The 25741-nt window shown below is 44.6% G+C and overlaps 1 long non-coding RNA gene across 1 annotated transcript; it reads left to right on the top strand.

Moving 5' to 3' along the window:
- Positions 1–15614: 15614 nt before the first annotated feature.
- Positions 15615–16119, top strand: LOC119326567. Its single transcript, XR_005158053.1, has 2 exons — positions 15615–15747; positions 15875–16119. It is a non-coding gene; the product is annotated as an uncharacterized LOC119326567 (long non-coding RNA).
- Positions 16120–25741: the final 9622 nt, after the last annotated feature.

The following is a 25741-nucleotide window of genomic DNA, read 5'->3' as shown; positions in this document are numbered from 1 at the left end:
GAAGAAGACATCCTATGAACTCCTTACTGGTAAGAAGCCAAATGCCAGTTACTTCAGAGTATTTAGTGCTAGGTGCTGGATCAAGGATCCACTTCACACTTCAAAATTTGCACCGAAAGCACATGAAGGTTTTATGCTTGGTTACGGAAAGGATTCGCACTCCTATAGAGTCTTCAACCTCTTTCACTATAAAGTGGTTTAAACTATAGATGTGCGATTCGATGAAACTAACGGCTCACAAAGAGAGCACATGCCAAGTGTGATAGATGAAGTTCCACCAAGTGAATCCATCAAGCTCATGGGAACTGGAGAAATCATGCCTTCTGAGGCACAACCTAAAGAGGAACTTATCATCTCTGCACCTAATCAACCCGAAGACAATGCTCATCCTGAAGACATCGCTCGAGACAAAGACAATGATCAGCAAGGGCAAAATCTTCGTCTAGTTCATCCTCGTGTTGCTAATGAAGTGCAAATTGAGAAGATAATTGATAGCATCAATCCACCTGGTCCTCTCACTCGTTCAAGAGAAACACAACTAGCAAATTTCTGTGGGCACTTTGCATTTGTCTCAATATCTGAACCCAAGAAAGTTGTTGAAGCCTTCATGGAACCTGAATGGATTCAAGCTATGCAAGAAGAGCTTCAACAGTTCGAGCTGAACAATGTGTGGGAACTAGTCAAGCGTCCTGACCCTCGCAAGCACAACATAATAGGCACAAAATGGATATATCGCAACAAGCAAGATGAGCATGGTCAAGTCGTCAGAAACAAGGCTCGTCTCGTTGCTCAAGGATACATTCAAGTTGAAGGGATTGACTTCGATGAAACATTCTCTCTTGTGGCTAGGCTTGAAGCCATTCGCATACTGCTAGCCTACGCAAATCATCACAACATCCTTCTATATCAAATGGATGTGAAGAGTGCCTTTCTCAATGGCAAGATTGAAGAAGAAGTGTATGTTGCACAACCACCTGGCTTTGAAGATCCAAAACATCCTGATATGGTATACAAGCTTAACAAGGCATTGTATGGCCTCAAACAAGCCCCTCGCGCCTGGTATGACACTCTGAAGGACTTCCTGAAAAGCAAAGGCTTCAAACCCGGTTCCCTGGATCCCGCACTCTTCACGAAGACATATGATGGTGAACTGTTTGTGTGCCAAATATATGTGGATGATATTATCTTCGGCTGCACCAACCAAAAATACAGTGATGAGTTTGGACACATGAAGCAAGAGCAATATCAGATGTCCATGATGGGTGAACTGAAGTTCTTCCTCGGTCTTCAAATTTGTCAGCAGAGCAACGACATCTTCATATCACAAGAGAAATATCTCAAGGACTGCCTGAAGAAGTTTGGAATGCAATATTGCAAAGGTTACACGACGCCAATGCCAACCAAAAGTCATCTGAGTCCTGACGTCAATGGTAAAGAGTTTGATCAAAAGGTATACCACTCCATGATTGGTTCTTTACTTTATTTATGTGCATCTAGGCCAGATATAATGCTTAGTGTTTGCATGTGTGCCCGATTCCAAGCAGCACCAAAGGAATCGCGTCACTTAGCTGTGAAGCGAATTCTTCGATATTTGGATTACACCCCAATATTAGGATTATGGTATCCAAAGGGCTCAGAGTTTGATCTAGTTGGATTCTCGGATGCTGATTATGCTGGTGACAAGGTGGATCGCAAGTCTACATTAGGCACATGTCACTTTTTGGGACGATCACTTGTTTGTTGGTCTTCAAATAAGCATAACTATGTATCTCTCTCCACTGCTGAATCCGAATACAATGCTGTTGGATCTTGCTGCGCGCAGCTTCTATGGATGAAGCAAACACTCAAGGACTATGGCATCCATCTGAAGCAAGTACCACTCTACTGTGACAATGAAAGCGCCATCAAGATTGCCAACAACCCAGTTCAGCACTAGAAGACAAAGCACATTGAAATTCGACATCACTTTCTCAGAGACCATGTCATGAAGGAAAATATTGATATCATTCACATCAACACTGAAGAGCAATTGGCAGATATCTTCACAAAGCCCTTGGATGAGAAAAGGTTTTGCAAGTTGCGGTGTGAGCTAAATATCTTGCAATCCTTGAAGGTCCTGTGATTAGGCACACATCCTAACACTTATGCATGTTAACGACTTAGATGTGCAACACATGAAGTAATGTATATCTTCAATCAATGAAGACTTACACTCTAAGTGTGAATACATAAATGCGGAATTTGACTTCAGAGCGCCACGATAATTGTGCGCCGTGTCTGGGTCTAATACTTCCTACGGTGGGTAACGCCACCACCAAACTCTTGTTTGAAGTGTTTCTCCTGGCGTTACGTTTGCTAAGTCTTTGCATTTGATTTATCTTCAAATTGATTTGACTTCCTGATAACCTTCTTGATTTAGTTTTACTCAGATATATACATATACTTGAGTTCTGTCCTCTACAGCATTCACTTATAGCTATGTATTCTCGTTTGAATCTTTTGGACTAAGTGAATGTGATCGGACCCCAACCTCTCTATGCTTCTTCCTCAAACTCTATCTATCCAAATCATATGCATTCTATTGAAACTATCGAATGTCTTCTCTCGTCCTTGTCAGTAGAAGATACATAGACAAACATTAAATCTATTTTAAATGCTTAGTCCTTATTGCCTGAAACCCGGAGAAGCTGGAACGACCACCCGACAGTCCAGGCGTGCGTGGGAACATGGAACAACTTCCAATGTGTTGCATGTTCGCCACATGTCCCTCAGATGTGAACCACTTGGGGCACCTGCATAATTGCGTTCTGCTATCCCTATCCCTATAAATATACATCCCATCGCGGTCAAAATCTTTTTTCCACCTCTCCACCTTGACAAACCCTAGCACCACCGCTAGCTTTCGACGATGTCGACGACGAAGCGCTTAGCTGCGCGACCTCTCCGACGCTGTCCTCACGCTGGCCGTGGACCTCGTCTTCTCCGCCCCTGCCGTAGGCGTCCTCCATCGCCAAGTTAGGGCACGGAAGATCGAACTGCTCGGCCTCCTCTTCTACTCTGTCTAGCAGTTCATCGTGTGGTAAATTAAAACCCTTTTTTACTATCTGTTTGATCTGATGAATTCATGTTTCCTACCAAAAGTGGTTTCTGCTTCCACAAATTTGGATCTATCCTGTTCTGCATCTCATATTATGCCTAGTATATTCACTTATGCTTCACACGTAGTTAGATTCCTCACTTGTACCTATTCTTGGATTCGTACAAATCTGGAACCAACTCTCAACATATAAGTGAATGTCTTCGCGCTATGAGGTCAATGTCTTCTAAGCTGATTTATCTTCAAAATCTTCTGAGAATGCATATGACCTCTTCCCCTTCCCTCGCATCTCTAATGCTGTCACAGGTACATGTCCGTGGGAGAATCCCTTGGTTCTCATAGTCTGCATTCATTTGCAGAATTCTAACAGCATCACATCATTTCTCCCGAAGCTAGTTACTGTCTGAACAGCAGACGGAAGACTTTGACGGCGTTGAAGCCATTCAGTCTAAACTTCATGGCCACAAAAAAATCAGCTAGGAAGGGCGGCAGGCAGCGCCGTGGGGGGACATCAAGAGATTTGCCACCAGACCTCTATGAGCTGTACAAGACTGATCCAGAAGAGGATTAGAATCAGCGCAAAACATGAATCCAGTGGATTCTAAGATATTGGGCAGAGCAATGGTTCAAATATAGGTTCGTGACCCATGAGTATGCTGAGAAGAATGCCATCAAGCGACCTTGGGGAGATATATTGTACAAAAATCTTCCACCCAGGTCCAAAACTGAAGCCATTGATCAAGGCTTCTATCCTTGCATGGTTCGTGGACCACAGCTAGAGAATGCTGACCCATCTTCTCTGCTATGGTGTCGCAACGACAATCTGTTCAAGTGCAACTACAAGTTTGCCAAGGACTCTGCTGCGAAGAACAAGAAGTCGCTGGGATTAGACTTCAACCCCGGTCCCACTGCTCCTCGTGCCAATGGCACACGCGGTGCTGAACCCAATATCGTCGGGCCCTTCTACAACCTTGAAGGTCTCATCACTCACATTATGGTTCAAGGGGCATCCGTGGATCACTCTGCAGACGACGCTGATTCTGATGAAGCGCCTGCTCCACTGAAGCCTCAAAAGCAGAAGAAAACCAAAGCTTCAAAGCCCTCCATTACACCAAGAGCTTCACGTGCGAAGCCTCTGGCCACTACTCCTTCTGCACCAAGTGTGCATTCTGAAGATCTCTCTCGCATCTCCAAGTCTGAGAAGAAGAAGAAGCCTATGAAAACTACTGGTCATGCATTGACCCTAGCTGCCGTTCTAAGGGATGAGAACAAAGCCATTGATCTGTCTAGTGACAACGATATTGGCGACGATGCTCTTGAGCTGCTGATAAAGAGCAAGCAAGAGGCAGAAATCTTCAACGATCTTCCCCTTTTCGATGTGGACATCCTGAAAAAGTTCATCGACGAGTGGTTTGATAGCCCAAACCTCAGTTTTGATGATCGTCAGCTCCCTATTGGCCTCAGCGTCTCCTTCCATGGAGCCATTGCTCCTGAGCTGGCTCTTGCTCAGAAGATTGTTGAACTGAAGCACAAAATTGACTATGAAAAGGCTCAGTTCAAGAAGCACATGACCAAGCTCAGTGTGACAGATGTTCAAAACTTCAAGCAAATGATGCATGAGCTCAAGGAGGCGTTTCACAAGAAATGTGACGAAGCTAAAGGTTCATGAGAGAGCATGAAACTCCCTGCTGCCAAATGTGTTCAAGCTTACAATGAAGCCGAGAAGCGCAAGGCACTTGGGCGTCCTGGCATCGACCCCAAGATGGCTGCCAGAAAGAAGAAGAAGCCTGCTGTGGACCAAACTGAAGCATCCAGGCGAGAAGAACCTCGCATTGTCTTCCTCGCTAGTATGACAGGCGTGAAGCCAAAGGTCCCCATAGTGGCTTTAGATCTCAAGAAAACAAGGATAGCCGAAGCCGAAGCCAGAAAGCACAAGTCCAAGAACACCACTTATGAAGCTCCACCAACCAAGAAGAGAAAAACCAAGAAGAAAGATCGGGCTGCTCCCATGGAGCCCCTTATTGTTGAGCCAATTTCTGTTGCTCGTCCTGCGTCTGCACACCAAGAGCTTCGTTTGATAGTTCATGAGCCTGCTACCATAGAGGCTCCTGAAGCTAAAGACATTCCAACTGTTGACCCCGCCGCAGCTGAAGACATTGGTCCCCAAGACAATGTAGAAGATGATGAAGTCCTTCCTCAGATCGAGCACAACATGGTCTCATCGACTGTTCTCACGAACAACAAACTCATCAGCATTGGTCGTCCTTTGACGCCAATTGCTCAGGATGATTCATGGGTTGATCACCCTCAAGACCCCCCCCCCCATCAAGAAGAATAACCACGTACTCCCCCAACTCAAGTCACCACTCCGGTGGTTAATGATGAAGACTTTGTGGCCCAAACAACTCCATCTCCACAAGCGTCGCCAGCGTTTCGCAGGCTTCGCAAAGGACCAAGGCCACAAGTAACTCTTTCGAGTGTTCCAGAAGGAGAAGAGCATAACCACTCAGTATCACGTCAAGTGTTTCCTGAAGCCACTCCGACTGCAAACATCTCAGAGTCTGAAGCCAAAGCTGCTGAAGACATTTCGGCTGCAGCAGCCGATGAACAAGAAGAAACCCGTCAAGAAGAAGAACGTGTTGCTACACCCCCGTCAAACCAAGAAGTTGTTCCCGAGGAGAACGTGTCCGACCCTCCAGCTACTCAAGTGGAGGTTGATAACATTGAGGCGGCCACAAATATTAATACTGAAGCCAATGACATTGTCATAATGGAAGCAAATGTGGCGCCTGAAGCTAATGTGGTGCCATAAGTAAATGCACGTGAAGCCAATGCTGCACCTGATGCAAATCTGCAGCCTGAAGTTGATGCAAATGCCACTGCTCCTGTACCGCCTCCAAGGCCACACACCATTGAGCAAGCATTTGATCGTGGTTAGCTGGTTACAGTCAGATGGCCCATTCTGGTTCCTCCTCCTGCTACTGGTCCACAATTTGACTATCATGTAGAGCACAGGCCTCAGGTCCAGAAGCCTAAGCCAAGGCTGCCAAGGTTTCCAGGTACTGCAACTTCACGAGGATCTTTCAATGCAAATGGCTTCATTGCACACAACACCTTCTTTGATAGTGCCAAGAACCCCTACTCCAAGCCAAGAATTTCATCTGATCGGTTCTGGAGCTATTAGCAGTGCAGTTACTATTCCTGTGTTCTCTATGATCAAGGGCACATCTTTCCCCATATGCGTCTAGACTGTGAAGCTATTGCTGGACTGCCCTTCTTAGAAGAAGCCCTTGACTGTTTCTGAGATGCTGGTCTTCTGCAATTTGTGACTGTTAAAGAGCATTGGAATGAAGAGCTTCTGTTACAATTCTATGCTACCCTCCACATTCGTGGCTACAACAGGGATCCGAGGACTTGGATCCTTGAGTGGATGACAGGCAATGTACATCACGAAGCTAAAGCTCTTGATATCATTGAGCTAACTGGCCTTCCACTCTAGGTGAACTTTTCGAGCCTGGTTGTCAGCTTCACCGCAATGCTTTAGAGAGCATCTTTCAGAAGCTAGAGCCCAACATGAGCCAAATGCTGAGCATGATGAAGCCACTGCCACGCGCCACTGAATATCCAAGAGAATTCTTTGTTGAAGACCTCGAATATCTGCCCCGCACTATCTATAATATCATAAGGCCAACTCTATGGCCTATCCAGGGACATTCCTCTGCAGCGAAGCTTGAAGGAGCAATGAAGACATTGGTCTTTTATATCTTCAATGGCATCAGTTTAAATGCTCAAGACTTCTTCATCAGGCAACTGGCTGCATCTGGCTTTGACCTCTGTGGTCTCAGGTTCTACGCTCCATGGGTTATGTGTCTTATCAAGCTTCATTCAGCTGTCAACTATCAACCCTCTGCACGCAACCATCTGATATTCTTGCCAGAGGCTGATATGTCTGTTGAAGCTATCTACCCAGAGCTTGCCAAGGAGCCAATTTATCTTCACAATGATGATCACCAAAGCTTCACACAACCCATAGAAGGAGTTCAGGCTGTCACTCGTGTTTATCATTTGGCTAGCAATACACGTGCACCTCACCGTGCCCATACTGAAGCCACTAAAAGCACTATTGCTCAAAGGCCTCGAAAGCGATCTCATGTTCTTAATGACCGAGAGCTTCTTGTCGCCTTGCATCAAAAACATGATAAGCATCATGACTGGCTGAAGCATCAGATGCAAAGCCTCTTGGTGGATGTCAATCGCATTCGCAACCTTGCCACCAAGAATGCCTTTATCACTCATGAAACCCGTCGGAGGTCCTGGAAGAGTCTGACATTGCTGAGTGTTGAAGCTGATCTTCAAGATGATGGATTCACGAAGAGATTCAAGTTCGACTCCACTCCTCCAAGGAATGATGTCTTGCGTCAGACTCCCTCACTTGAAGACTCTGACTATTCCTCCTCAGCTGCAACTGTTAATGCCAGAGACATCGATGACCAAGATGATGCTACTTCACCACCTCAAACTTCGGCGCGTATCGACACTGCACCAAGTTCTTCTGCACCACCTAACCTCAACAACGACCCTGCTGCTTCACCTCCTACTCCTCAGGAGAAAGAGTAGAGGCTCTATGTCTTCAAACCTTTTTGGTCCTTACTGACAAAAGGGGGAGAAGCATATGAGTTGATAGTCTTCAAGCGGGTCCATATGGGTGGTTGCTTTATATTTTGCCAAGTGTTTACAACTCTCGCTTTTGATACTTTTGGTTCCTTGAGTTGTAACACTTAAACTTGATGGTTGTCTGCTATTTTTTTCTGCTATTCTGTGATGCGATGATAAATTCCGCATGTGCGATGATAAATCCCGCACGAAGTCATATGGCAGACGTCCATTTTTCATTATGCATGTCATTACCTTCATTATATTTAATCATGCATGATGAATTTCCTTCATAAGTTGAAGAGGATCTCCACAAGTACAACCTGCCATGTGCATTTGCATTCCAAAAGCAAAATACTTATATGCACATCTTCAGGGGGAGCCTTTTGCTACTTATGAAGACAATATCTTAATCCTTTACAATTTCACTACTTTTATCCCCGTTGAAAACTTCAACCAGTTTGTCATCAATCACCAAAAAGGGGGAGATTGTAAGTGCATCTAGTGCCACCCCTAGTTGGTTTTGGAGTATTGACGACAAACCTGGTTGAGGGACTAATGTGTTTGTGAGAATTGCAGGATAACACAGGTAGTAGTCCCTCATTGATACGGTTTACCTACCGGAGATGACCCCTAAAAATGTGTGAAGACATTGAAGACAATGGTGGTATGTGAAGACAATCACATTGAAGCTTATGACTCGAGAAGACATTCACGTGAAGACTATGGAGTGCGAAGACATAGTTGTTTCGTAGTTTCTTTTCTTCTTTGTTGAGTCGTAGGAACCACCATATTGTTAAGTGGGGTCCAAGTGAACAAAGTCAGAGTGACTGAAGTGATGCTCAACCAAATCCTATGTCTTCGAGCGAAGACAATGAGAGCAAATCTTATCCAGAGCTGGATGCGTCAGCTTTACTTGTAGTCCAAGTCAAGCTGCAGCGTGTGTTTGAAATCTAACCATTGGAACACGTGTCAGTTCCTTAGTGACCCAGGTCATTTAGGACAAATCAGGCCGGGTTGCCTAGTGGCTACAAATACCCCACCCCTACACCATAAATTGGTGGCTGCTCAGAGTTAGTGCACGGCTTTTGTCATTTGAGAGCAACCCACCTCCGAAGCTTTTGAGAGAGAGAAATCCTTGCGAGGACAAAGCCCAAACACCCAAAGCCAAAGAGTGTTAGGCATCACTGAAGTCTTTCTGTCTGCGTGACCTGAATACTTGTTACACTTGAGGACTGTGAATCCTCCAGCCAGTTAGGCGTCGCGTTCTGAGCATCCAAGAGTCATTGTGGATCGCCGGTGAATGAAGTCCGTGAAGGTTTGGAAGTCTACTTGAAGACTTACCAGAGTGATTGGGCGAGGACTAGGTGTCCGTAGCTCAAGGGGAATAAGGTGAAGACGTGGTCTTCTGAGTTGAATCTCAACCTCTCTAACCAGGCGTACAGTTGTCACAGCAACTGGAACTGGTCCAACAAATCCTTGTCCTCTCCAAGAGACTGGTTCTATCTTCTCCCTCTCTTTACTTACAGTTTGTCTTCATGAAGTCGTTGCCTGCTTGCACCGTCTGTTTGACTTCACTGTGTAACTACTTGTTCTGATTGGCTTCATACTATCTTCCATTCTGATCCCTACTGCCTAGATGCTAATAGTCTTCGTGCTTTCACTTCATTGAATACTTGACTATGGCTTGTCTAGTGTAGTCTACCTTCCACTGCATGTTAATAGGTCCATTTCAATTGTTTGTCTTATAAACTCCCATGTTTTGAAGACTTTCAAAAAAAATCACGTATTCACCCCCTCTAGTCGATAACTAGCACTTCCAGAGACGATCCACGCGGACGCGCTGCACCAACTCTTCTTTCGCTGCACGACACTGCGCATCTAGTGGTAATGAATTGTGATCCATCTCCCGTAGCATGTTCTTTGTTGTTCTGCGCGTAGAAAATTTTATTTTGCAGTCGATGCACCCTACCATAGAACCCAATAGTGATGCCACCAGGCAGCAGCCGACGGCCGGGACTCCCTCGCCCCGTAGCGCGCGGCGGCTGACCCTAGACGGCGTGATTTGCGACGCTTGACTTGGCACCGAGGAGGTGGTCCCCGGGCTCTCACTCTGGCGATGGAAGGCTGTGGTGGGGCCCCGATGCTCGGTTGGCGCGGGGTGGTGGGCGTGCAGGCGTAGTGGTGCCCAAGCGGCGTGGATCTGGTGCTTTTAGCTCGGAGGTGATGTGCGCTTGGGCAGCTGCGGCGGGAGTCCTCGGCTGTGGGAGGCTCGGCCCTTCTACTAGTGCTGCCCGAGTCTGTTGGCGGCCTCCCGGTGACCACATCCTGGCGGCCCGTGCGGTGCCTCTCCGGTCTGGGGATGCAGCGGGATTTGGATGTGGCGTCTCAATCCAGCGAGATGGAGTGGGGTGGCGGCCCCTCCTCCCTGTGCGGGCTGGTTGCGGATCAACGGTGGGGTGGGTGTTGCCTCCTTCATGCAGTGCTTGTGGATGGGCGCCAGTTCTGGCTCGTCAGTGTGTCGGCGATGAGATGGATAACTTCGGCGTGGTGGTGGCGCTGCCACAATGCCAGGGGCGTGCGGGCAAGCGGAGGTGCTTTGCATGAGGGTGTGGTGTTGGGCGGTGCTCCAGGCGAAAGCTTGTCAGGCTTTTGTCGGCTAATGGCATAGGTGTCCGTGAACGTCATTTCACCTCCTTGGAGGCGTCGCCGTGGAGTCCACCCCCTGCTCGGAGCCTATTCTTCAGGTGAAAGCCTAGCCCGGTCGGGGTCGGGCGACGACATCGGCATCATTGCCTTCCTCTTTGGGGCATCGTCTTGAAGGGGTTTGGATCTCGTTCGCGTGCTCCATGTGCTAGACGCTCCCGACATTGCGGTCGGCAGGTGTCCGTCCGGTGATGTGGTAGTTCTGGGTGGCTTCTTGTGTGGCAACGATGTCGTCTAAGGGTGGAGTTGGTTTGGAGGTGGGTCTTGGTAGTTGGTCTCTTCTGGCGTGTTCGAGGGGTCATCGTGCCTCACTTTGCTTTTCTGAAGTCAGAGTTGCTGAGGAGGGGCCTGATACATCTTCAACGTATCTATAATTTTTTATTGTTCCATGCTATTATTTTATCTGTTTTGGAGGTTTAATGGGCTTTAATATGCTCTTTTATATTATTTTTGGGACTAACCTATTAACCGATGGCCCAGTGCCAGTTGCTGTTTTTTTGCCTATTTCAATGTTTCGCAGAAAAGGAATATCAAATGGAACGAGACCTTCGCGAGGATCTTTCTTGGAACAAACGCAATCCAGGAGACTTGGAGTGGAAGTCAGAGATGCAACGAAGCGGCTGTTGGGGAACATAGCAGAAATTCAAAAAATTTCCTACGTGTCACCAAGATCTATCCATGGAGAAACCAGCAACGAGGGGAAGGAGAGTGCATCTACATACCCTTGTAGATCACTAAGCGGAAGTGTTCAAGAGAACGGGGTTGAAGGAGTCATACTCGTCGTGATCCAAATCACCGGAGATCCTAGTGCCGAACGGACGGCACCTCCGCGTTCAACACACGTACAACCCAGTGACGTCTCCCATGCCTTGATCCAGCAAGGAGAGAGGGAGAGGTTGAGGAAGACTCCGTCTAGCAGAGCACAACGGCGTGGTGGTGATGGAGGAGCATGGCAATCCTGCAGGGCTTCGCCAAGCACCGCGGGAGAGGAGAAGGGAGAGAGGTAGGGCTACGCCAAGAGGGAGAGAAACTCATGTGTTGGGCAGCCCCTAGACCTCAACTATATATAGGGGAAGAGGAGGGGGCTGCGCCCCCCTCTAGGGTTCCCTCCCCAGGGGTGACGGCAGCCCCCAGATCCCATCTGGGTGGCGGCCAGAGGGGGAGAGAGGGGATGCGCACCTGGGGTGGGCCTTAGGGCCCATCTGCCCTAGGGTTTGCCCCTCCCACTCTTCCCTGCGCCTTGGGCCTTGGTGGGGGGGTGCACCAGCCCACCTGGAGCTGGTCCCCTCCCACACTTGGCCCATGCAGCCTTCTGGGGCTGGTGGCCCCACCTGGTGGACCCCTGGGACCCTCCCGGTGGTCCCGGTACATTACCGATATCACCGAAACTTTTCCGGTGATCAAAGCAGGACTTCCCATATATAAATCTTTACCTCCGGACCATTCCAGAACTCCTCGTGACGTCCGGGATCTCATCCGGGACTCCGAACAACATTCGGTAACCACATACAAACTTCCTTTATAACCCTAGCGTCATCGAACCTTAAGTGTGTAGACCCTACGGGTTCGGGAACCATGCAGACATGACCGAGACGTTCTCCGGTCAATAACCAACAGCGGGATCTGGATACCCATGTTGGCTCCCACATGTTCCACGATGATCTCATCGAATGAACCACGATGTCAAGGACTCAATCGATCCTGTATACAATTCCCTTTGTCTAGCGGTATTGTACTTGCCCGAGATTCGATCGTCGGTATGCCGATACCTTGTTCAATCTCGTTACCGGCAAGTCTCGTTACTCGTTCCGTAACACATCATCCCGTGATTAACCCCTTGGTCACATTGTGCACATTATGATGATGTCCTACCGAGTGGGCCCAGAGATACCTCTCTGTTAACCGGAGTGACAAATCCCAGTCTCGATTCGTGCCAACCCAACAGACACTTTCGGAGATACCTATAGTGCACTTTTATAGCCACCTAGTTACGTTGTGACGTTTGGTATACCCAAAGCATTCCTACGGTATCCAGGAGTTGCACAATCTCATGGTCTAAGGAAATGATACTTGACATTAGAAAAGCTTTAGCATACGAACTACACGATCTTTGTGCTAGGCTTAGGATTGGGTCTTGTCCATCACATCATTCTCCTAATGATGTGATCCTGTTATCAACGACATCCAATGTCCATGGTCAGGAAACCATAACCATCTATTGATCAACGAGCTAGTCAACTAGAGGCTTACTAGGGACATGGTGTTGTCTATGTACCCACACATGTATCTGAGTTTCCTATCAATACAATTATAGCATGGATAATAAACGATTATCATGAACAAGTAAATATAATAATAACTAATTTATTATTGCCTCTAGGGCATATTTCCAACAGCGGCCACGAGGCAGGAGGGCGCGCCTACGGGGGTAGGCACGCCCCCACCCTTGTGGGCCCCTCGTAGATCCACCGACCTACTTCTTTCGCCTATATATACTCTTATACCCTGAAAAAATTCAGGGGAGCCACAAAACCACTTTTCCACCGTCGCTACCTTCTGTACCCATGAGATCCCATCTTGGGGCCTTTTCCAGCGATCTGCCAGAGGGGGACTCGATCACGGAGGGCTTCTACATCAACACCATAACCTCTCCGATGATGTGTGAGTAGTTTACCACAGACCTTTGGGTCCATACTTATTATCCAGATGGCTTCATCTCTCTCTTTGGTTCTCAATAAAAAGTTCTCCTTGATGTTCTTGGAGATCTATTCGATGTTATACTTTTTGCGGTGTGTTTGCAGAGATCCAATGAATTGTAGGTTTATGATCAAGATTATCTATGAACAATATTTGATTCTTCTCTGAATTCTTATATGCATGATTTGATATCTTTGCAAGTCTCTTCGAATTATCGGTTTAGTTTGGCCTACTAGATTGATTTTTCTTGCAATGGGAGAAGTGCTTAGCTTTGGGTTCAATCTTGCGGTGCTTGATCCCAGTGACAGAAAGGGAACCACCACGTATTGTATTGTTTCCATCGAGGATAAAAAGATGGGGTTTATATCACATTGCTTGAGTTTATCCCTCTACATCATGGCATCTTGCCTAATGCGTTACTCTGTTCTTATGAACTTAATACTCTAGATGCATGCTGGATAGCGGTCGATGTGTGGAGTAATAGTAGTAGATGCAGAATCGTTTCGGTCTACTTGACATGGCCGTGATGCCTATGTTCATGATCATGCCTAGATATTCTCATAACTATGTGCTTTTCTATCAATTGCTCGGCAGTAATTTGTTCACCCACCATAATATTTGCTATCATGAGAGAAGCCACTAGTGAAACCTATGGCCCCCGGGTCTATTTTACATCATATTAGTTCCCAGTCAACTAGCTATTTTTGTCGCCGTTTATTTTGCAATCTTTACTTTCCAATCTATACAATAAAAATACAAAAAATATTTATCTTATTATCTTTATCAGATCTCACTTTTGCAAGTGGTCGTGAAGGGATTGACAACCCCTTTATCGCGTTGGTTGCAAGGTTCTTGATTGTTTGTGCAGGTACTAGGCGACTTGCGTGTAATCTCCTACTGGATTGATACCTTGGTTCTCAAAAACTGAGGGAAATACTTACGCTACTTTGTTGCATCACCCTTTCCTCTTCAAGGGAAAACCAACGCATGCTCAAGAGGTAGCAGGGCCCTTGCGGTGACGATGACACGAGACGGGTGGTCAGTTCCAGCACTGGCTCGGCGCAAGCCCAACGCTTTTATCCTACAATGCTCGTTGACAAAGTCTGAGTTGCCTGGTCGTCGGCACATGCGGTTCACTGTTTGGCATCGGCGACGCAGGCCTCTGCGCATGCATGTTTGTGGTGAGAGCTAATCGGTGGACATCGATGGTGGAGTTAGAGTCGCCCTAGCGGAGGCGTGATGCCGATGACATTGGGATGCAACGTCGATGACACTTTTCTCCTCGATGTCTTGTGTGCGTTCTTGTGTGGGTTGCCACGTCGCCCTATGTGCCTTGCTTTTGCAGGCATGATGTGATGGTTTTTGTTCGGTTTTTCGTTAATTAACTGGACAACTCTCCTTGGCCTTTTTAATGAATCGGGCCCTAGGGGACCGCGTTTAAAAAAACGACAATTTAAAACTTCCTTTGATTGATTCAGTCAAGTAAACAGAATTATGAATCCAAGAAAGAAAACATACCTACTAGCTTCCACTGATTTGCCAAATCTGCCAAGATAAATAAAGACATTAAGAACCAATATTTCTTAATCCGAAGTACTCAATTATCCTATGAAAAAAGGTCAAATAAGAAATTTACAATCATTTCATACTACTAGCTTAGCCTACCCATTCCCCAACATGATGGTTTTAAGAACCACCGGTATACCACTGACGGGTTGCATACTCGTCAGTAAGTACAAGCTTACGTTTGTCCAAGCATTTATTTATTGTTGATAGAATATAAATGCAAAGTTTATAACAATGTATAATACAAATGAAGCAAAAAGAAGCAATATCAATAATTATGCATGCCACCATATAATAGAGGTCAATAAATGCCGCAAAAAAGCAACATCAATAATTAAAGCATATACAAACGATTGCATGATATTTATTAAGATTCGGTAAGATACATCAACATTAATTTAGCAGAAAAAGTGCAATACTCATACCTAATATTCATGAGTATGGGGTACTCCAGCAATATTTATTTTTGAGATCATGTATATGCAAGGTTCATCAATGCATAAGATTTGATTGTGCAAGCCTCTGTATATACTACAACAATATACCACACAAAAAATAATGCGAAACAAATGTAAGATATACTTACATAAGTGTGGATGATACAAAATAGCCAACAAGATCGATATGGGTACTATTTTAGAATGGAGACATAAATGCAGTGTTGATACCTAAAGATTTTATTTTGGCTCAATATGTTATCTTCAACATTAAATACCATAATGATGAAATATATAATTTTTTGTAAAATAAAATCTTTGGTATTTATGTAAAACTAGCAAGATACTCTGATACTAATTAGGGGAGGTACATAAATGCATGAAATCAACCAATTGATATCTAAGATTTTATTGTGCGTCTATATAAACACCTGTAAAGGAGCTTGGAAGTGAAAAACAAAGACCGAACATAAGTCACATTTTCCCTCATGGCACTCATCAAGAGAAACACAAGGATGGTCATGTACAACATAGCTGTTGCTTTATTGGTCATTTTGTTCATGTTCTCAACGTTGCCATCCTGCCAAGCAAGTAAGCAACATTATTTATATTTTACATGAAGTTTCCAAATGTTGAAATTAATTAATCTGTCAGCAAATATTTTAGTTTTATGGACTGTATTACTAAATTTTTTCTTATGTGATGTATTGCATTGTAGTTCAACGACGCTTATGCAGAGATTTAGCGGGTTGCACTGATGTGTCGTGCCAGAGTGACTGCTTAGAAAGAGGCTTTCGCCCACCTTATCAATTGGAATGCGAAACCAACCAACATCATCTTCAGTGCTGCTGTAGACAGTTCGGTTCCATATTAAAATGAGAGCCACAAAGTTTCTCAGCTTATGCAATGCAATGCTGTATACTGATGCCAATAATTGAATAAACTTATATTTTCTGATAAACATAGGTATTAGAGGCATCGATCTCATTGGATTGCCATGGAACATTTTGATGAAGGAAGACTAACCACATAGGATGTGTTTGTTACACCCATACATGTACATGGGGCGTGTTGGAAATATGAGCAGTTTACCATATGATTTAATCCATAAAAATAATAGATAAAATATGACCATAATAGTAAAGATTAAACTAGTCATGTAGTCTATCAGAGAGTGAGAAAATAACATATGTAGTAGTGAATTTGAACATGGCATATCTAGTCCAATTGCTAGAAAAAGAAATTGAACTAAAATCAGGGAAAAACACATTAAATAGAGGAGACGTGAACATATCCTTGACAGGAGCAGGGCGGCGCCATTCGCGATGCTATCACCCTTGTTACCGAAGAGGTTTCCTATGTCCTGGAAGAAGTCATCGTTGGGGAAAGTGTCTTCGACGTCCGTAGCAACATCTGGGGTGGAGAAGCCAGTAGTCACACAGAGCGCTCCCCAAACACCTTATTTCCCTTCACCTGTAAATGACTCAATGTCGCGTGGTTCCGGAGGCCTACTATCCTTGTCGGTCGTGCACGCCGTAAGCCGGGATGGGGAAGAACTTGGTAGCGCAGTGCACTGGAACTTGGTAGCAGGAGGCAAGTGGTGCTCTGTTTCTGTGTGTCTATGGAGAACAGAGACCTCTATTTTATAAGCACGGAAAGAGGAGGCAAATAGGCTGCGATGGGAAATGAAACGAAGAGACGGGAGATGAAGAGGTGGCAGCCAAAGCCGAACAAACCTCGTAACCAATCTCCACTAACAGCAGTAGCAAAAAGCTTCAGCTCCATGCATGATCTAGGCATTCCCGCAGCCCGTGGCGCAACACGGTGTGTCGTGATGAGGCGAGGCAAGGTGTGGCGGGGCGGGCGTTAGAGGAGGATTGTGTGAGAACCTCTCATCTTATCATGCTCATACAAATGGGGAAAGAGCTCACCTTATGAGGAGGTGTAACTCTCTCTCAACTAGCAATGTGGGACTAAACTTTAATCCCACCTCTTGACATGCGTGAATGGGCCAAATCGGCCTCTAAGATTTATTATGAATTTCTGAAATATTTATTGGGTAGGTCCAATATGTGCCAAAAGCGGTGCTGCTGCCTAAGCGGTTTCCCCACACACGCGAATCACATGTAGACGCCTACGCAAGATACCCAGAGTCCCATTTTCTACTTAAGCTCAACAATAACCCAGAATTCTACATCCAAAGTCCTGAAAGTTGTATACGCCAAAAATATATAATAGAATTCCAATACGGGACTACTCAAACGGCATTGATCTAATCACATGAACGACCAACTCTTCACCCAGAGTTTTGATGCGGACCGCGGAGTCGCGTATTGTTTCTCGATGAGCTGGCCTTCGGGCCGGGAGGCCCAATCAACCATATTGCTCTGTTTTTTTTCTCCTGGAGTAGCGTCCACTTAGGACAGCCCACAAATCGTGCCATGAGAGCAGATCTGACGGACATAGATCATCCAGAAGCGAATCGAATGGCTGAGAGGACTGATGGCATGAGAGGGCAGGGATTTGGTGCAGTTTTACTGTCCTAAAAATGTCCAGATCTTCAGATATTATAATCCCACACAAATACTGCAGGTACGTACGAAAGAATTGATGATTCAGGCCAAAACAGCAGTAGAGATGTGCTGCTAAGGCTTGATGTCAGTATGTCACACAAATAACTTAGCTTAAAAACCAAGTTGGATTATAACTTGTTGCCTCATAAGTCATAATCCAAGTTACTGTGAAAACAACTGTTACTGCTGTCAGGTGTCGGTTTCCATGGGACGCACGCACGCAACGAGGCTCAGATCAACAAAGGCAGTCCTGTACTGTGAAGGATTGTGCATAAGTTCAAGAAGGTTGAAGGAGGCTCATATTGATATGATCCAACAGCGGTCTTATTGCCATGTGGCTATCTCTAGGTGTGAGGCATCATCGTCAGTGCCAAGATGGTTAAAAGTAATGCTGATGCTGCGGTGTTCTATTGATGATGAAATGATGGGCGTGGAGGTGGTGATTATGTATCCATGAAGGTGATGTCCTGGCTCGCTTTGACCACATTCTTCAAGGCGTCACCATCCAAGAACTGGCTCAAGCAATAAAGGATTGACCAGACCCAGAACAATTGATTTGCTCTAAAAGATCTGCAAGTAATCCATCTAGCAACATAAATCTGCAAGGAGTCCAATCTTTAGAACAAGAGCAACCAGATGCTTCAACAAAGAAGCTCAAATCACAAAGCATCAATGTGGCAAGGATGATAACACCAAGCAAAACATCCGCTCGACGATAACGAAGTTTGACAAGCGATGACCACTGACCACGATAGGTTTTTTTGTTCCCGCAAACATAACCACTGACCGAAGATGTTCACCGACAGGTCAAAATGATGCACTTGTCACCATCCCACTGCTTGTTCTTCTCTTCAAAATTTTAGCATGTAATATCAAATCCTATAATGAACAGCAGAATAAACAGTTTATTATATGAGACTCTGGAATGTGCAAGACAGAAACTACAGAATAAAGTTTAGTGGCGACACTGGCTCAAAGGCAAAGAAGGACTATACTACCAGAATGTGCCAAAAACAACAGAACCAACAATTCAGCACTGAATTTTTTTTGCGGGTTCAGCACTGAAACTATACCAGGCAAAAAGAATCACCTGTAAAATGCACAAGAAATAAAAGACAACATTTGTTCTTGTGTATACAACTTCAAAATATAGGCGATGCACATACATTGTCATAAATAGGAAGATGACACCCTATTTTTCCTATTGCAATGCATATTGTTTGCCTTTTGTACATACAAGGTCACATGTTTCATCAGCTAGGCTTTAATTTTGATCACGTAATCTTCCAATTGCTTGGCACTCTGTCTTACTGTGTCCTGTTTAAAATGATACTTTCTCAACTTATTAAGAGGCTCTTGTTGCATATCCATGGTTGATCAAAGAAATCATGCACACTCGGCTTGCTAATTCATGTTTAAGTGCCCGGAATTGCCTTGCATACGATCTTTTCTCATCCGATTCTGTACGACCAGAGACATGCTTGATTCAATCTGATGTGGCCCACAAGCCCAGATCAGTCTTATCGGACACAACTTTGGATGAATGTCACCGTACGTGTAGCAACACTCTTAAGTGCCCCCCCCCCCCCAACATCTTATCATTCCAACCTGACAAGTGCCAGCGACTTCCACAATCAGATTCTGCCACACTAAATCCTTAATAACTAATAGTTCCATCGCTTGCAGAGTTTAATTCTATGCAAGAGCAGAAGGTTCTAGCCTTTTGATAGGGGAATGTGTAAATAAACCTCACCATGTGTATCAGGAAATCGCAATTTAAACTTTTGTTTAGTATTTTGGGTAACAACAGGTTCCAAAGTTGCAGTCAATGCACCGTCAGATAGGGTACTATTCAGAAATGGGAATTTAACGACAGTCGCTCTCCAAGGGGGCAGCTCGGGCGAAACCTACCGCGCCGCCGCCGCAACCCCCCGCTCATCCCCTGTCCCCCTCGCCGCCATCGGGTGACGCCACCAGGCAGCAGCCGGCGGCGCCGGGACTCCCTCGCCCTGTAGCGCGCGGCGGCTGACCCTAGACGGCGTGGTTTGCGATGCGTGACTTGACGCCGGGGAGGCGGTCCCCGGGCTCTCTCTCCGGCGGTGGAAGGCTGTAGTGGTGCCCCGATGCTCGGTTGGCGCGGGGTGGTGGGCGTGTAGGCCTAGTGGTGCCCAAGCGGCATGGATCTGGCGCTTCTAGCTCGGAGGTGATGTGCGCTTGGGTAGCTGCGGCGGGCGTCCTCGGCTGTGGGAGGCTCGGCTTTTCTACTAGTGTTGCACGAGTCTGTTGGAGGCCTCTCGGTGACCTCGTCATGGCGGCCCGTGCGGTGCCTCTCCGGACCGGCCACGTGGCGCCGGCGGCCGATGCCGGGGATGCAGCGGGATTTGGATGTGGCGTCTCAATCCAGTGAGATGGAGTGGGGTGGCGGCCCCTCCTCCCTGTGCGGGCTGGTTGCGGATCGACGGTGCGGTGAGTGCTGCCTCCTTCATGCGGTGCTTGTGGATGGGCGCCAGTTCTGGCTCGTCAGTGTGCCGGCGATGAGGTGGATAGCTTCGGCGTGGTGGTGGCGCTGCCACAACGCCGGGGGCGTGCGGGCCAGCGGAGGTGCTTTGCATGAGGGTGTGGTGTTGCGCGGTGCTCCAGGCGAAAGCTTGTCAGGCTTTTGTCGGCCGACGGCATAGGTGTCCGTGAACGTCATTTCACCTCCTTGGAGGCGTCGCCGTGGAGTCCACCCCCTGCCCGGAGCCTGTTCTTCAGGTGAAAGCCTGGCCCGGTCGGGGTCGGGCGATGATACTTCTCCAACGTATCTATAATTTATGAAGTATTCATGCTGTTATATTATCTATCTTGGATGTTTAATGGGCTTTTATATGTTGTTTTATATGATTTTTGGGACTAACCTATTAACCCAGAGCCCAGTGCTAGTTTCTGTTTTTCTTTGTTTTTGAGTACGGCAGAAAAGGAAAACCAAACGGAGTCCAATTGACCTGAAACTTCACGGAGCCTATTTTTGGACCAGAAGAAGCCCACAGAGCACCGAAGGTGGACCAGGGGAGTCCCGGCACCCACGAGGGTGGGGGCGCGCCCAGGGGGTAGGGCGTGCCCCCTCCCTCGTGGACGCCTCGGTGACCCCACTGATGTGAAATCAACGCCAAACTCTTTTATATATATCCAAACTTCTAGAAAGAAACCTAGATCGGAAGTTCCGCCGCCACAAGCCTCTGTAGCCATGAGAAATCCATCTAGGCCCTCTCCGGCACCCTGCCGGGTGGGGCCATCATCACCGGTGGTCATGGAGGAGGATGCCGGAGGGGCCATCATCACCATGAAGGCCAAGGATCAGAGGGGGGAGGCCATGGACGAGGAAGCACAAGGGGGAGAACCTCTTCTCCTCTCTTCCGGTGGCGCCGGAGTGCCATCGGGAGCGGAATCATCGCCGCGGTGATCGTCTTCATCAACATCACCATCATCATCACCATCCTCATCTCTTTTACACGGTCCACACTCCCGCACCCCGCTGTAATCCCTACTTGAACATGGAATTTTATGCCACATATTATGCTCCAATGATGTGTTGCCATCCTATAATGTTTTGAGTAGATATCCTTTGTCTTTGAGTTGATTGGTGATCTAGATTGGTATGAGTTGTATGTTTTACTTTGATGCTATCCTATGGTGCCCTCCGTGTCGCGCAAGCGTGAGGGGTTCCTGCTGTAGGGTGTTGCAATACGTTCATGATTCGCTTATAGTGGGTTGGTGAGTGACTGAAACACAAACTCGAGTAAGGGGGTTGTTGCGTATGAAAATAAAGAGGATTTGATACTTTAATGCTATAGTTGGGTTTTACCTTAATGATCTTTAGTAGTTGCTGATGCTTGCTAGAGTTCCAATCATATGTGCATATGATCCAAGTAGAGAAAGCATGTTAGATTATGCCTCTCCCTCATATGAAATTGCAATAGTGATTATCGTTCTTGTTAACGATTGCCTAGGACAATTTCGCACACCGATCCAGCATTATTCCACACTCGCTATTTATAATATTTAGTAATATATTCTAACTTTATGATATCAGCACCTACTTTTATATTTTAGCTCTCCGATATCATACAAAGTTATCCTCTTCATACCCACAACGTAGTTTTCTTTCTCGTTTCTAGTTGGAAGCAAACGTTCGGTGTACGTAGAGTCGTATCAGTGATAGATATGGCTTGAGAGAATATTGATCTTACCTTTAGCTCCTTGTGGGTTCGACACTCCATACTTATCACTTCCACCTTTGGAAATTGCTACGATGATTCCCTGCACTTGGGGATTATCAAGCTCTTTTCTGGCGCCGTTGCGGGGGAGCAATAGCGTGGGGTTGATATTCTCGTGTGTGCTTGTTTGCTTTCTTCACTAAGTAGATTTTGTTTTTGCTTTTTGTTTCTGTTTAGTTGTGGGTGAAACATACAATTTTTTTAAAGAATGAAAATACAAAAAAATATTACTTGCCTCTCGTGCCTAAAAAGGTTTTCAAAAAGAGAAGTGATTGAAAAGTTATGCATTGAAGAAGTGAGGGTCGACCTTGAGCACTTGTGTTCATGCTCACAGAAACAATGTACAATTTTCCATGGAAGTTTCTCTATAAATAATTATGCCCTTGTATATATTCATTGTATTATAAAATAATGTGCTAAGCTTGGGTTTTAGGATGATTAGATTGCTTGTTTACTATGTGCAGAACAAAAGCAGAAACTTTGGCTGTAGCACATGAATTTACATTTTTAACTGGAAAGTCAAATAGGTCTGAAACTTTTTGCACATTACTTCTGTAAAATTTTTTCTAATTTTCAAATTTATTTCATAATTTTAGGAGTTACAAAAGTTTCCAAACTTCCAGATTACTACAGACTGTTCTGTTTTTAACAGATTCTGTTTTGCGTGTGTTGTTTGCTTATTTAGATGAATCTATGGCTAGTATCGGGGGGTATGAACCATAAAGAAGTTGGAATACAGTAGGTTTAACACCAATATAAATAAATAATGAGTTCATTACAGTACCTAAAGGTAGTGATTTTCTTTATTACGCTAGCGGATCACACAAGTTTTTGTTAAAGTTTTGTGTGGATGAAGTGTCCGAAGGTCGAGGAGCTATCAATATGAGAAGAATAAAGAGAGGCAAGAGTTCAAGATTGGGGATGCCCAAGGCACCCCAAGTAAATATTCCAAAGGATACTCAAGCATCTAAGCTTGGGGATGCCCCGGTTGGCATCCCATCTTTCTTCTTCAACAAATATCGGTATACCTCGGTTTTTGTTTTGTTCACATTATTTGTGTCCTTTGTGTTTTTCTATTTCTTCAAGAACCATGCTAGTGTGAGATATCCCTTCATCAACTGATATAATACTTCATCTACTTATATCTTTTAAGTATGATCTTATAGAATTGCTCTTTGTGCCTCACTTAAATCTTTTGAGTATGGTTTTATAGAATGCTTCGTGTGCTTCACTTATATATTTTGAGCTTGGATATTGGTTAGTCTATATTAATTGTAGAAAGATCCATGAACTTCACTTATATCTTTTGGAGTATGAATAATACCATCACTTAAAGTGGGTTTGGAAGAGTGTCAACTTGAGGAATTAGTGATCCCACTATTTTGGAGGGTGTTGAATCTTAGTATGATGTTTATGAAAGTGAGTTTGGAAGAGTGTCAACTTTAGTTAGTAATGATTCCACTATTTCGGAAGAGGTTCCAAAAGGCATTATTTGGGAAGAGTGTCATCATGCCTAGCTAAAAGGCATTAAAGAAAATCGCTTGTTGGGAGACAACCCAATATTTACCCTTACTATTTTTTGTGTGTTTACATGATTAAGCTACTATATTAATCATGTTTTATAGCTTATGTTTCAATAAAGTGCCAAGTAAGACCTTTGGGAAGACTTGAGAGAAAGTTAATGTGATCTTGCTGTAAAAACAGAAACTTTGCGCTCACGAGATTAGCTGCCATTTTTTTACAGAAGAGTGCTTTTGAGTTGATTCTTTTTGCAGGAGATTAATAGACAATTCTTCACGTCCAACAATTTATTTCATAATTTTTGGAGTAGCATAAGTATGGTTTACGTTCAGATCATTACAGACTGTTCTGTTTCTGACAGATTCTGTTTTCATTGCATAGTTTGCTTGTTTTCTTCTTTCTATGACTTATATTTCTCAATATAAATCGTAGAAATGATATGGTACAATAGGAATTGTGTGAGAACAATTATGAACCTTGTCTTTGACAGTAACAAAGTGAATGGTTTACTCTTTATCATACTAACCTATCTCACGAAGTTTCGTTAAGTTTTGTGTGATTGAAGTTTTCAAGCTTTGGGTGAGATATCAATATGAGGAGAATAAGGAGTGGAAAGAACCTAAGCTTGGGGATGCCCAAGGCACCCCAAGGTAACATTCAAGGAAGACTCAAGCGCCTAAGCTTGGGGATGCCCCGGAAGGCATCCCCTCTTTCGTCTTCAAAACTATCGGTATACCTTACTCGGAGCTATATTTTTATTCGTCACATGATATGTGTTTTGCTTGGAGCGTATTTTCAATTTTACTTACTGTTTGAATAAAATCATTGGATCTGAAATATTGAATGAAAAAGAATCCTCCCATGGCTAGTTAATTATTTGACTACTCAGTGTTCTTCACTCATATCTTCTTGAGTAGTTTGTCATTTACTCATGTGCTTCACGTATATCCTATGAGTAAATAGTTGAATAAATTGAATGTCATAAATCTGAATTTATATATATTTCATATGCTTATAGCATGGGGATTAATGACTTCACACATAATAAGTATAGGTAGTAAACTTATTGAAAGTTAGCAAACATAGAATTGGTCACTTGAACAATGCATGAAAGAATATTGAAGGAAGAGGGATTTCACATATAAATATACTATCTTGGACATCTTTTGTAATTGTGAGCACTCATTAAAATATGACATGCTAAAAGGTTGATGTTGGACAAGGAAGACAACGTAATGGGTTATGTTTTCTTATATCTGAAATAAAGTATATTGTCATGGACCGCCCAACACGTTGAGATTGCCTTCCCCCCTCATGCTAGCCAAATTCTTTGCACTAAGTAGAGATACTACTTGTGCTTCCAAATACCCTTAAACCCGGTTTTGCCATGAGAGTCCACCATACCTACCTATGGATTGAGTAAGATCCTTCAAGTAAGTTGTCATCGGTGAAAGCAATAAAAATTGCTCTCTAAATATGTATGAATGATTAGTGTGGAGGAAATAAGCTTTATACGATCTTGTGATATGGAAGAAATAAAAGCGATGGACTGCATAATAAAGGTCCATATCACAGGTGGCAATATAAAGTGACGTTCTTTCGCATTAAGATTTTGTGCATCCAACCTTTAAAGCGCATGGCAACCTCTGCTTCCCTCTGCAAAGGGCCTATCTTTTACTTTTATCTCTTACCCTTATGCAAGAGTCAGAGTGATTTTCACGTTTCCTTTTTACATTTTATCCTTTGGCAAGCACATTGTGTTGAAAGATTCTGATATATATATATCCATTTGGATGTAAGGCATCATGAACTATTATTGTTGACATTACCCTTGAGGTAAAAGGTTGGGAGGCGAATCTATAAGCCCCTATCTTTCTCTGTGTCTGATTAAAACTTTGAACCCATAAATATCGCGTGAGTGTTAGCAATTATGAAAGGTTAAATGATAGTTGAGTATCTGGAGTTTGCTAAATCAAAGCTCGGACATAGACCCTTCTTGAAAATAAGATGAATAGCAATTGTTTGATGACTAAGAATATTTTTTGTTATTTTTCAAGAAAGTTTACGATCTATACTTTAACATGTGAATAGCTTGTTACTTGATCATGAAAAGTCTTATGAGATGAGCTACTGTTATGACATATAATGATGCTAGAAAAAGTGATTGGAATTATCATTGATCAAACTTATGCAGTTGCTAGCATTCACACTTCATATATTATTTCTTTTATCATT

Source organism: Triticum dicoccoides, chromosome 6B (genome assembly GCF_002162155.2).
Source record: "Triticum dicoccoides isolate Atlit2015 ecotype Zavitan chromosome 6B, WEW_v2.0, whole genome shotgun sequence".
NCBI lineage: Eukaryota > Viridiplantae > Streptophyta > Magnoliopsida > Poales > Poaceae > Triticum > Triticum dicoccoides.
This window is presented reverse-complemented; position numbering and strand designations above follow the sequence as displayed.